Below are 14,347 nucleotides of genomic sequence, written 5' to 3'. Positions count from 1 at the left end.
AGTGTCAATATAGTCTTTCCAGCTCTCAATTCCCTATCTCAGGTGATAAGAATGTCTCTTTATCTCCCTGTATACGGAAGGTAACTTTCACATGGGAGATTTATTTGCTGATTTCTGGAGACAAAGAGAAATCAGAGTGTTTGTCTTACATTGGCTATTTCTTAAGTAATGCTAATTCAAAATAATCAATATGCCAAAGTGGCACATTTTGGGGTGGACTACCCTTGGCCCCCACATCTATCAAGGGCCTGGTGATGCCAAGACAAAGAGCCAGAGTCCTTGCCGAGTGCCTTCCTAAACCCAGAGGTGTTTAGTTCTGATTTCTTATATTGGGAACATCACTTTGAAAATACCCTCTTTGTCTAGAAAGACTTGAGTTTTATCAGGGGCTCCAAGATTCTGATAATATGCAATATTTGAAGATTTTAGGCAGATAAGAAGTTGAAATTGAAAACTAGGGTTCCCTTAAATTCTAGGGAAAAACTAAGGATGCAATCAGTTATGTTTTCATACTGAGGGTGTAAAGATTGGACTTTTATTCAGTTAACAATAAATTTTCACCAAGTTATCTACTTTCTCCATAGCAGCTGGAAGTTTTTTCTTCCCAATTTCCCCTGAGGGCCATGGACTCAATATGTGAGAAGAGAGGAACTGACATTACTCTGGTAGCTGGGGAGTGATTTCAGTGAACAAATATGAAGGGAGATCAATTTTTTAAATCCTTCTCAGTTAATTTTCTGAATACAATATGTAAATATGCTTTTTATACTCAGATTTCATAGTAAGTACATCTGTGATGAAATCACAATCTTACCTATTTCATAATATTAATCTTCCCTCATAGATAAGCCTTGTAAATACATTTTTAAATTCCTTTCTATTAAGAATTTCTATATTCTAAATCTATATAAATCTAAGAAATTATATTAGGGTTGTTTGTGGTTTATTTACTTATATTACTTTCTCTAAGATAGAAACTATGGATGATTACTTTGATGAGGAAATGTGTAAAATAATAATGATAATCAGAGGCTCAAAGTACTTTACATGTTTAAACTCATTTAATTCTCACAGCTTTGTAAAATAGGTATTATTATTATTATCCCCAGTTTATAGAAAAGGAGATGGGTGCAGAATGGTTTTGAGAGCTGTCCAAGGTCACAGAGCTGGTAAGTAGTAGAGCCAGAGTTTAAAAGCAGGAAATCCTCCAGAGTCTTTGCTTAGGCCACCAAGATACACATTCCTCTCTAAAAAAAAAAAAAAAAAAAAAAAGGCTGCCTGATCCTTCCCCTACTGCACACCCTTTTTAATGCGTTCAGATTGACTCACTGACACTTACCGAAAAATTTGGGAAGGGACGGTGCTTTTTACATACAAAGCACTGTGTACTAGCACTGGAAATACTCCATAAACAAAACAGAGTATTTGCCTTCTTTGGGCTTGAATCTTGTGAAAAAAGTATTAAACCAGTAGTTAAAATAAAATGTAAAGAATATAATCTAGTCAAGGGGTTAGAAAAGACCTCCTAGAGAAAGTAGCATTTAAATTGAGATCTAGGGGTGCCTGGGTGGCTCAGTCCTTAAGCGTCTGCCTTTGGCTCAGGTCAAGATTTCAGGGTCCTGGGATCGAGCCCCACATCAGGCTCTCCGCCCAGTGGGGAACCTGTTTCTCACTCTCCCACTCCCCTAGTTTGTGTTCCCTCTCTTGCTGTGTGTCTCTCTCTGTCAAATAAATAAATAAAATATTTAAAACTAAATAAATAAATAAAGATCTAAAAGATGAATAGTAGTTAGCCAAAGAGTAGAGGAAATGTCAACAACAAGAGAACACCCAAGAGCAGTGGAGTGTGCCTGATGTTTATAGAGAAGGACAGGAGCAAATGACAAGAAATTAGCTCAAGGGATTGGGATTTATGTCAAGGAAAACAGAAAATCATTAAAGAGTTTAAGGAAAGGAGTCGCATGGTTAGATATATATTTTGAAAGCACAATAATAAGAGCTGTATTGAGGGGCAGAGAAGCCTGTGCCCCTATAATTACCAGCTCAGAAGAGTCCCCTTTGGATGGACCTAGAGGGTATTATGAGAAATAAATCAGACAGAAAAATACCATATGATTTCACTTCTATGTGGAACCTAAAAACCAAAATAGACTCATAGATAGAGAGATAGAAAAATCTGGTGGTTGCCAGAGGGGAAATGGATGAAGGATGGACAAAATACAAGGAGATTAAAAGGGACAAATTTCCAGTTATAAAAGAAATGACATGGGGATACAATGTATAGCATACAGAATATAGATAATAATAACACAACAGTTTTGTATGGTGACTGATGGAAGCTGGATTTATCCAGGTGATCACTTGACTTGTATACCAATGTTGAACCACCATGTTATACAGCTAAAACTAATGTAACACTGTATGTGAACTACACTTCAACTTTTTTAAATGTAGAAAGAAAGAAAGAAAGAAAGAAAGAAAGAAAGAGAGAGGAATCCCTATCATCTCCATCCTTATACTGATGAAGGATGGTTGGAAGGCAAGAGGGCAGGAACAAGGTCCCCCCCCCCAACATCTCTCTCCCCCAAGAGGAAACCACTCTTAAGATTTTATTTATTTATTTGACAGACAGAGATCACAAGTAGGCAGAGAGGCAGGCAGAGGGAGGGGGGGAGCAGGCTCCCTGCTGAGCAGAGAGCCCGATGTGGGGCTCGATCCCAGAACCCTGGAATCATGACCCGAGCTGAAGGCAGAGGCTTTAACCCACTGGACCACCCAGGCACCCCAGGAAACCACTTTTAAAAGGAGTTTATACCACCATGGATGAGCCTTCCACCCTTTCCCATTTGATGAAAACCTGTTTAGATGACAGGGTCAGGGAGCGTTAATCCAATTAAAACAGCCTTCCAACAAGCCCATAAAAAAACCCCTAAATGTAGAGACTCTGATGACAACCCTCTAAGGCCCCCTTTTTCCTTCGGAGCTTCGTACTATCACTTTGTTATTAATAAATCTTGCTTTGCTGCCCACGACTCTGTCTGATCTACCTCTTCATTCTTCCAAGCAGTGTGACTTAAAAGGGGGCGGGGGGTACCGACAGAGAAAAAACTCCTGTAACAATACCAACGTAAACTTGTAGAAAGTCTTCTAGCAAAGACCCTAACCTCCATACTCGGTAACAGTTTTATCTATTCTGGCTCCTCCCATCTTAAAAGAACTCCATCCTTGAGGACCCTTCCAGTTTTCATCCCATCCCCTGCTCTCTTTCACTCTTCATTCCTCTCCAGTTGGGCTTCAGTGCCTTTGCTTCACCAAAACCACTCTTGCCAAGGTCACTGGTAGGAGCAATGCTGCCAAATCCAAGAGTTGCTTGTCTGTGGTCATTTCTCCAATCTTCTCAGCAGGAGTCCATACCTGGCACCACACCATTCTCTAAGAGCACCTCCTTATCTTGGCTTCTGTGACTGTTCAAGCTGCACATTTTACTCCCACCTCACTAACTTCTCCTCAGAGACTTCCTTTGCAAGCTCTTTTTGTTTTAGAGCCTCAAACTCCAGCTGTTGGCAGGCCCTGGGACTCAAAGCTGGCTTTTCATCTCCATCCACACCCACTTTCAGGCTGATCTCATTACAGACCCACAGTTTTAAATACCAGCTAAATGCAGGTGACTCTCCACTGGACATCTCCAATCCTGACATCTCCCGAAGTTTCATTTTTCACTAGACCCCACAGATGACATAGTCCGTCCCACACTCAGTACAGGATTGCTGAATTCGTCAATGAGGAAAGGAATAAAAGATCTGTGGTGTTTCATTTTCTGTCTGTAACTTTCACAGAGAGCACTTGCTAATTTCATACATCCTCTAGCTTGAAGATGCAGCGGAAGATAAAGACCTTCAGAAGAAAATCACAATTGTTTCCCAGGGAAAAGTCCACTGTATTAAAACAGTAATTCAGAAAGCAGTAGCATAATTTTGTTGCTCTTTAAACCTTTAGAATTTTATCACAACTAAGGGATATAGGGAATATATCTATATCCCTTAGATAGGCAGATACACTGACTAGTGATAACTGGGTTAACCTTTCTTTATCACTTGCTTTTTGATCGTAACAAAGCTTTTAGCTTTTATTCCATAATTTACCCTTCCTTAAAATGAAAACAAAGAACTCCTTCTATTTTAAGATATAATAAAAATTTTAGGTTTCGCAGAGGTCTTCTGAAGCTTTAGTTTTAAGTCTATGGACCATGACATTTTATTAAAACCACTGGTTCTACTAAAATTCCTTACTAATTTCACATTCTTTACCTTATAAAATGTTGAATATTGAAAATTCCAATTTTTAACGGACTTTGCTTTGTGACTGATTTTCTTCCAACCTTACGCTTACTGTGATGGTTCAATAATATTTCTTTCTCAATTGCCTTTTTTAACAGCTATGTTATTATTGTCTCCCTCTTTCCTGTGGCCTTGAACTATAGGCTAAGGAAAGACTGCATTAGAGACCTAGTTTCTGACCTTGACTGTGCCACCAATCAGCCACGTATGATTAATATATAGAATTCTGAATATTTTCTTCTAATGAAGAAGTTGAGATCCATGGGGTTAAATGATTTGCCCAATTAGAAAATGCTAAAAGAAAAAAATAAATTGAAGATATTATTATTTTCATCCTCATTCTGTAAATAAATTCATTGCAGCTTTTATTTCCATATTTTTTAAGTAAGAAAATTGCCTGGATTCCTAAATGTGGGCAAGACCTAATTCTCCAGGTTTAACAAATGAGGGAGTTCTAAACTTCTCTTGTACCAGACTGAGTCAGAGAAATTATAGGGACTCCATGAAAACCTGCTCTTTTGCTTCTTTTCCTGCTTCTGCTGCTGGGATATACAGCCCTGCCTTAACGCATGCCTTATAGAACAGACAATGTATGTCCTCCTTGTAAAGGCCAAGAGTTTACTGACTTCTTTGGAGTCTTGCAGCACAATAGATAACACATGGGAAGAGACTAGGAAGGATCATCATGAACGTTTTCCAAGGTTATTGACTCATCGAGATCCCTGGCTCAGGGCAGAAGTGACTTATGGAGAACATCTGAAGGCTTGTATTTGTTCCTGGATCACTGAGAAGTTGCCTACACAGGACCATTGTCCTCAGTAAAAATGGTAGGCCCCAAGCAAAGAACAAGACTCTTCTCTCCTTTCTGAGTTTCCTGGATGCTCTGTCAGTATCTACACTCTATTCTTTAATAAATGCTGCTCTCACTTCCTCCCAGTTCACATTTGATTTCTAGCCTGCATGGAGTCAAAGACCCTCTTGGCTGGGCCTGTGAGACCTCCCCTCTGGGTCATTGTGCCCAGCCAGTCTACACCAAGACCTAGCAACAAAAACCTCCTCCCCTGAGATGTCCTCCATTGCCAACTATGGTGATTAGCCCTTTAATTCAAGAGTGCATGAATGCTTGCTAATAAAAAACCTCATTTTTTCTCTAAGTCATCCAAGTTAATAAGCATCCCCAGTGTATTTTGTTTCAACACACTACTTCAGACTAAAGTTGCAGATGTAAGGTGGACACACGATAAAGTAGGTGTAGAGAGTTCCCATGACCACATCATCCACCTCCAGATAGGCTGCCTCCATCTGAAGCATGTACAATGTTTCTTCAATAAAGCAGCCCCCATTCTCCACTCTTCTGATCCCACATCCTCAGTACTCTGAAGGAAAACTGGACTATGGGTTTGAGGGGTTGGGCAGAAATGAGTAGTAAGATAAAGCAAGGCTGAATAAGGCAAGACTGCCTCTGGGCAAAGTCTTTCCAGACCCCTTTCTTCCCTGGTCCCCATGCCTTTTTCCCTTCCACAGCAAAGCATTCTGTCTCTTGGAGCCACTGAGGGTTAAGTGGCCACCAGCTGCCCTCTGGCCCTCCTGCTCATTACAACAAGTTCCCGTGCTTTCTACACTTCTCACCACGGAGAACTCCAAATTACATTCCTTGAATCTCAGCTAGATGGTAGAAGAAAAAAGAATTTAATCATAGTGACCCATACCATTGATTGATTCATTCATTCAACTTGCATTTCTTGAGATAGCTATCTCATGACGGGTGTCATTCAACTCCCATTTCTTCCCTTTATGTCAGATGTTGATTGGCACAATGACATAGAAAGATGTGTGTAAATGGTATTTACAGGTTAGAGAGATCTATAAATAATTACCCAACTCCCCAAAGTGTTGTCAACTGAAATGATTTTCAGTTGGTAAAGTTTTAAACTGTGGTGTGTGGAGGCAATGTGAAGAGGGAGCAGGGAGCCGATGGTGGAGAGGAGAAATTTGCCTAAATCCTAGCCTTCAGGCTGCTCTCCTTAAAATCAGAAAAATCCAGGGAGAATGGAGGGACAAGTGTTCTTAAATCAACTTCCTTCCCCTACAGAGAGTTGAGTTTCCCCAAATACCTTTAAAACACTACACACTTTGTCATTGTAACTGAGGGGACAGTCCTAGAATCAGTGATATGGAATAACTTGACCTTGACAGGTCGTTTAGAGGAAATGGATTATTTGTATGGTAGGAAAGGGATCATGCTCATCTTTTGTCTGCAGTAATGTGTAAAATCAATAACTGAAGAATTGATTCTCTACTGGGGGAACTAGGTAGACATAATCAGCTATAGAATAGTCCTTTCTGACTCCTATAGTATAGCCTACAATGGCCCCCTGTGCAGTGTTTTTGCCCCTCATTGAAAGGGGACAACTTTCATTTCAGTGTGACAGGCACATCTCTGCCTTACAGCCTGTTAGTTTCTGCCTTGTGCCAGCTACCAATGGCCTGGAGCAGAAGCATCACCATGAACCAAAAAGCATAGAAACCATTGCACCTGGGACTCTTGATTCTGGCCCAGAGTAAAGTAGCATCTTCTCCTTTTCTGTTTATTCAGCAGCCCCCAGATATCACCAGGGTGGGTCCTGCAAAAGAAGGGGAGTTATAGTCAGTCCCACAAGCAGATTTCCACTGATGTGGAAGTTACTTGCAGCTCTATCATGACCACTAACATAACACATTTTATTTTCAATCGTAAGGGATTATGATGCTAAACCCTTTCACATTTTCCCAGTTTCATTATGTGTTGGTTATCCATCACTAGTTTTTTTTTTTTTTTTTTTCAAGGAAATATTGGTTTTAGAGCAGTTAACAATGTTATGTTGGTAATGACCTTTTAAAAAAAAAAAAACAGATTTTATTTGAGAGAAGAGAGAGAGCACAAGTTGGGGAGGGGCGGGCAAAGGGAGAGGGAGAAGCAGACTCCCTACTGAGCAGCTGATCTCAGGACCCTGAGATCATGACCTGAACCAAACGCAGATGCTCAACAACTGAGCCACCCAGGAGCCCCAGCAATATTTCATTTTTTTTTTTTTAAAGATTTTATTTATTTTACAGAGAGAGATCACAAGCAGGCAGAGAGGCAGACAGAGAGAGAGCAGGAAGCAGGCTCCCTGCTGAGCAGCGAGCCTGATGCGGGGCTCGATCCCAGGACCCTGAGATCATGACCTGAACCGAAGGCATCGGCTTAACCCACTGAGCCACACAGGCGCCCCTCATTTGGAAAATCTATGGAAAAGCAGGAAGGTAGAAACTGACATTAAAGAAGTGCATTGTTGGGGCACTTGGGGGCTCAGCTAGTTAAGCAGCTGTCTTCAGCTCAGGTCGTGATCTCAGGGTCCTGAGATTGAGCCCCACATAGGGCTCCCTGCTCAGTGAAGAGTCTGCATCCCCCTCTCCCTCTGCCAATCCCCATGCTTGTGCTCCCTCTCAAATAAATAAATAATTTTTTAAAAAAGAAAGAAAATCTCTCCTTCTTTAAAAAAAAAGTTCATTGTTGAGGACAAAAAAAAAAGAGTGCTGTTTCAGAACAAGTGTTATGTTTGTTTAAAGTTTGCGTTAGCACTTAACACCATCTATCAGCTTAGGCGTCTAAACAATTTGGACAAAGAGTCTAAGAAAGTGCAATTGCAATGATGCCAAAAATAGCTACTTCTGTATTTTTAGACAATACCATTTTAGATCACATTCCTGTGTATTTTCATTTACTTATGAGCTGCCAGATTATTAAAGTAGCAATTAGCTATTCAATCAGCCAAAAAAACACCTCAGAATTTCTATATCATATTAAGCAAAGAAATACTAACCTTTTTATTATGGCCTTCTTGTCTCCTTGTGCCTTTAAACAAAATATAAAAAACAAAAAAAGACTTAAAAAAAACTCTTTAGTCAGGGTAAAAAGTTCACATAAGTCATTTTGTGACACTGGAGAGGAAATAGGTTCCTAATATACAATAAAAATTCTGATTGCATGTTTTGAGTGAACTTTTGATCAGGGGGTGTTGCCTGAGTGACAGACTGTCAATTGAAGAAGTAGCTATTGGGTGGTTGGAGCAATTTCTGATACTTCAGTAGCCTTACAAGTGACAGAGATAACGAAGCGATTGCAAGAGAGCCCCTAAATCAGGGGTGCCTGGGTGGTTCAGTGGGTTAAGCCTCTGCCTTCTGCTCAGGTCATGATCCCAGGGTCCTGATACCGAGCCCCGCATCGGGTTCTCTGCTCAGCCGGGAGCCTGCTTACCCCTCTTTCTGCCTGTTTCTATGCCTACTTGCGATTTCTCTCTTTGTCAAATAAATAAATAAAATCTTAAAAAAAAAAAAAAAAGAAAGAAAGAGAACCCCCAGATCATCTGGGCCTGGTTATGAGGTTTCTTGCTCCCATCTGGCTAGCATCTGGCTAAATGCAAACATTCTGAACTTCAGGATTGGAACTCTGAACTCACTGTCTAGTATAACTGAAATGGGAAAATCATTTTTCAAACTACTTACTGAGAAACTCAGGAAAGTCCGAGCATCTACCTTATACTAGTGTTCCTTCTAAGGTGTCCTACCTCTCATCATAGTGTGTCTTTGTAAAGGTGGATTAGAAATCTGCAAATTACAATATTGAGATTTCAAGATTGAAGGAGAGAATAGAGATGTTCTAAGATCTACAATTGCCAGGAATAAATGAAATCTTATACTTTTAATGACACCCCTACCCCCACTTCCAAACTCTGTAATAAGCATTAACTAGTATAGCTCAATGTAACTCAAGAGGAAATTTTCCTCGAAATAGATGGCACATCAACTCCAGATATAATTGGGCTCTGGGAACCAAGTCCATGTGCAAACAATAAAAATCAATCAGCAAACAGCTACTGAGTATGAGCAAAAATACTGTCTTCAGGGCTATGAAGCAGTTCAATACTAAATACAGTTCAAAACTTAATAAGCTCTCCAGGGTCTTTGAATCCCATAGGAATGACAAAAGAACCCATTTCTAAGATAAATTTAGAAAACAGAGAAGCTGTGTCAATGCTTGTTTAGTTGCATTAGGCCCAGTTAGCTTATCCGACAAATAAGGGCAATAATGCCTATTCGACGGGATCATTGAGAGAATTGTGTCAGATGAGTGTCTGTAAAATGTCTAGGGAAGTATTTGGCACTTAATTGACATTCCTTTAAATGACAGCGGGGCTGATGGCTGGTGGTGTTGCTGTCTTTGCTGATGATTTTCTTGCTGCTGATGTTGTTAATGAAGAGATGACACTGAAGACAGCAATCAGGAAACTCCTGTTCTACACATGATTGGATTTAAGGGACAGATTATATCTGAATTCTAAATAAATGGGAATAAACAATGATGTGTTCTAAAGTCCTTCTTGAAAAGAGAGTAGAGAGACCCTAGGAGAGGCTGCCTGGGACTTCCTTCTAGGTCTGCCCTAGGACAGACCACACAGTCAGGGCTTGGGGAGAGTCACTAGGAATTCAGTACAGGAGGGATCGCTCTTCACAATGACATATTTCCTCTTGTTATCTCAGGAATAAGAAGGCCTAAAAGAAGAGCAACAACACAGATCCCTTTCTAACTAACACATCTCAGGAACTAACTCCTCCATATTCCCATGGAGTGAAGCCCAAAACACTCGAGTGGGAAGTGGGTGGGGAAACAAACTGGGCCTCTGTTTTTCCCAATCTCTTTCCCTTTATCTCTGGTTTTCCCTTTCTTTCTTTGACCCAGGAAATCTCTCCTCTCTGTACTTCAATCCCTAGGCTTTTGAACTCAAAACTGACGTATCTTTATCCCAGTCCCTGCTGTTTAATGCCCAGAAAAGGAAAAATCTGGGGGTATGTCTTACAGTTATGGAGGGGAAGAATAAAACTTTGCCTTCTACCCTCTTAGGTTTTTTTCCCTGGGGTCCTGCAAATTAAAGTGACAAAAAGTAGATTAACAGATTAAAGGGCATACAGATTTTATTTAATGTTAATTTTTACAGGACATAGAGGCCTTCCTAGAAAAGAAGTAAAGACCCAAAGAAGCAGGTAGGTTCGAGAGATAACATACCATTTTTAACAAAGAGAAATAAACTGTGGAAATGTGAAAAGACAGAGGAAAAGGGATTTTAGGCTTCTAGTGGCTACAAACTGTGAAAGATAAATATATGGGGGAAACTAATGGAAAACAAGAACCATTTTAGCAAAGTTTGTTTATGTGGGCCCATCTTGGTGCCAACTTTTCCTCTTCTTCATGGCCATAAAACGTTCCTGGGAGAAGAGATTTATGGCAATCTTTATTTCTCAGCAATGCCTACTTTCAGCCAGATGAGGAAAGTTCTGGGAGTGCTTCTTTCTGCATCTGTTGAATCTCAAGTGACTTCATCTCAAAATAACTCTTACGCTAAAGTGGCAACTTTTGGGGTGCCATATTATAATTCCCTTCAATTTCAAGCACAATTGTTAAAAAGAAGCAGACTCAAAATGGAGTCACTCATGTTAAGCCCCACCAAGATTTAATACCTAACTTCAGGCCATTTTGGCCTCTCCTAGAAGTGGAATTTTAAACCAGTTTTAAACCTGGAATTTCCTGAGGAGCACTAGTGAGTTCATCTGCATGATAAGGCCACCTGCCTTTCTCTCTGTGGGAAGGTGACCTTGCCTGAAACAATCCTTTCTTTTCTTTTGTTAGTAACTTCCTGGTCTTGCCTGGTTCTGCCTTTTAAAGCCTTCCATTTTGAATAGTTCCTCAGAGCTCCTTTCTATCTGCCAGGTAAGGGCCTGGCTAATTCATTAGTCATTGAATAAAGCTGAATAAAGCCGATGAGATGAGATCTTTAATTGTACTCAGTTGATTTTTTTTTTTTTTTAACACATGTAAACAAGAGAACATTACAAGTTTCAAACTAACTGCTTGGCCCAGGCTCACCCTGTCCATACTCCATACGAAAAGGATAGTAGGATGGGCACAGAGTTTATATTTTAGTAGGATGGGCACAGAGTTTATATTTTAACTGTTAATGGTTAAATGGTTATTTTAAAGTCTCTGAGAGTACAACTTTAAAAGGAGCTTCTACATGGCACCTTTATTAATAAAACATGAACTAGAGAATATGCATAAAATCATCAGGACTGTCACTGCTAACGTTCCAGGTATTTGGACACATGGCATAAGTTGAGCCAAAATTTTAGAGAACAGAAGTGAAAAATAGTTTTATTTATTTGTCAAAATAATGATCTCAACTCTATTTTTTTCATGATTTTTAATAGAACCATAGCTTTAAATTTATTTCTTTAAGGATATTCCTGATACAGAAAGAGAAATCAATGTAGGCATCAAACATAACCTTTGGGAATTACTGCCCATGCCTAACTTCTAGAAAAAGCAGACACCAAGCTTTTTTTATGATACAAAACACCACCTGTAAATTCTCAGTAATTTTTGGTTCAAGCGAGAGTGCTGCATTTTCAAAACAAAATGCCTTTTGCCATTTAAAATGTTTATTACAAGTTTCATGGTTACAAGTTCCAGGGTTACTGCATGTCAATGGTAGTACATGTGTCTTTATGCATTCAATATTCAAATATTGCCAACATTTCTTTAGCATTCTGTTACTTCAGCACACTGAGTTAAGCTCAAACTCTGTTACTATGACAACAGAGATCATCCTGGCTGCTTACACCAGTATGCTGCTCTGTAAATCATACTTCTCCAGGTAATTTTGCTAACAAAGCATTAATTGCTTCAGAGTTATAGAAATTATGTTTTAGATTATAAACATCAGAGCAGAGAGAAAAGCAAATTGAGTAACTCTAGACCAGGATTATAATGGTGCAATTGCAGACAGATGCATTTTTACTGGGTAGGGCTCCTCGCACTCCAAGCACACTGTTGTTTGCTCTCGGCAGAGCAATGCAGGCAGCTCATTTCAATCCACTTTGTAGAACAGCAGACTGTCCATCCTGCTCTTTCCTTCCATTTAAATTTCTCTTCATACTGTGGTTTTTCAACATGTTGCCAGGAACATGGCCCTTGCATACATCTGAGATGGAAATAACTTATTTTCTACTACTAATTTAATTTCAGCCTTTAAAACTGAATAGTACTTAAACTGTCGCATGTGGTTCCAACTTGTTTTACATATGTATGTAACTGGGTAGTCTCTCGTAAGATTACAGTTAGAAAGGGCTGCAATCACCTCCTAGCTCCAATGGGGTGGAAGGGTCCACTTCTAAGGTCATTTCTATCACTACTGAGAGACCTCAGTTCCTCATGGGCTGTTGGCCAGAAGCTTCCCTCCATTCTTCTCCAGTGGACTGCACTGGACTTCCAGGACAGCTCACGAGATGGAAGCTAGCTTTCTCCACAGCAAGTGATCCAAAGAAGAGAGAAAGGGTATTCAAGAGGAAGGAAATCAAGCTCTGCCTCTCAAAAGTATAGCTATCAAAGTATTTGTGGAATATTTTGTACATCATCACATCAAAACTATGTAAAGTGTCAACTCGGATTACTCTTCTGATGCTTTTTCCAAATCTACTATGGCTAGACAATACTTTAAGATATTCATTTGTTTTTGTTCTATTATACCTTCTCTCTCTTTTTCCACTGTTCAGGGGGTAACTGATCAACCTCTCATTGTCCCTAGGGACTTATGTGGCTTTGGGGAAAGCAGAACTGACTTACATGTCTAATCCCTTAGAATAACAAAGTATTGGAATGCCTGGGTGGCTTAGTCAGTTAAGCATCTCTCCAGGGCTCAGGTCAAGATCCTACAGTCCTGTGATGGAGTCACACATCAGGTTCCTTTCTTAATGAGGAGCCTGCTTCTCCCTCTGCCTACCACTCCCCCTGCTTGTGCTCTATGTATCTGACAAATAAATAAATAAAATCTGTTAAAATAATAATAAGAAGAAGAAGAAGAAGAAAAAGAAGAAGAAGCAGCAGGAGGATTATCTGTGGGTACAGGAGGGGGGAAAAAAAGTGGGGGAAGGTTCTGGGCAGGTTACTAAGTTGCACCAAGCTTTCTGACTCACTTCACAAGCAATGAGATGTTAGGGAGAGTTCTGGCTGTGGTTTACCTGGAAGAGGGGGCATAGTAAGAACCACAGTTCTGGTATGGCAGAGGAAGCTGAGAGAGCCTCCAGACCTGGAAGGGCCATGCAGACAAGAGCAGTGACGTGTTTTTTTAATGACCAAGAATACTCTTTCTCCAACGTCTGCCACTTCTTTGTTCCTATACAAAAATATACAACTTGAGGAGGGGATGTGGGTTCACCCAGGGAAATGGAGGCCTAGAGTCAGAAACTGAGTGATAGAAAATTTAAAAATGCCATCTTCTTCATACTTGAGTTGTAACTGAGACCCGACAGCTGCATTCCTTTAGTAAAGCCCTGCCCAAGCCTGGTGCCAGGACCTTCATGTGAATTATCTCAGCTGATCCTCACACCAGACCTCACAGATGAAGGAACAGGCTTAACCAGCTTCCAAGATTTACCTAAGCTCATACAACTGGTATAATGTAGGACCAGAATTTAAACCTGACTACAACTCCAGGGCCTGGGCTTTAACATAAAAACAAACAAAGAACATTAAAGATCAAAGGCAAGACCTGAAACCATAAAACTCCTAAGAGAATATACCGGTAGTAATCTCTTGGATATCTGCCTTAGTAACATATTTATGGATATGTCTTCTCAGGTAAGAGAAACAACAGCAAAATTAAACTATTGGGACCACACTAAAATAAAAAGTTCTGTACAATGAAGGAAGCCATCAACAAAATGAAAAGACAATCTACTGAATGGAAGAAGATATTTGCAAATGATATATCCAATAAGAGGTTAATATCCAAAATATATAAAGAACTTATACAACTCAACACCAAAACCCCCAAATAATCCAATTAAAAATTGGGCAAAGGACCTGAATAGGCATTTTTCCAAAGTAGATATATAGATGGCCAACAGATTCTTGAAAAGATGTTCACCATCAATAA

At 39.9% G+C, this 14,347-nt stretch overlaps 1 long non-coding RNA gene across 1 annotated transcript; it reads right to left on the bottom strand.

Moving 5' to 3' along the window:
- Positions 1–6,792: 6,792 nt before the first annotated feature.
- LOC116587782 lies at positions 6,793–12,701 on the bottom strand. The gene is made up of 3 exons (XR_004284637.1): positions 12,551–12,701; positions 8,183–8,214; positions 6,793–6,961 (listed from the first exon to the last, which is right to left on the bottom strand). It is a non-coding gene; the product is annotated as an uncharacterized LOC116587782 (long non-coding RNA).
- Positions 12,702–14,347: the final 1,646 nt, after the last annotated feature.

This window comes from Mustela erminea, chromosome 4 (assembly GCF_009829155.1).
Source record: "Mustela erminea isolate mMusErm1 chromosome 4, mMusErm1.Pri, whole genome shotgun sequence".
NCBI lineage: Eukaryota > Metazoa > Chordata > Mammalia > Carnivora > Mustelidae > Mustela > Mustela erminea.
This window is presented reverse-complemented; position numbering and strand designations above follow the sequence as displayed.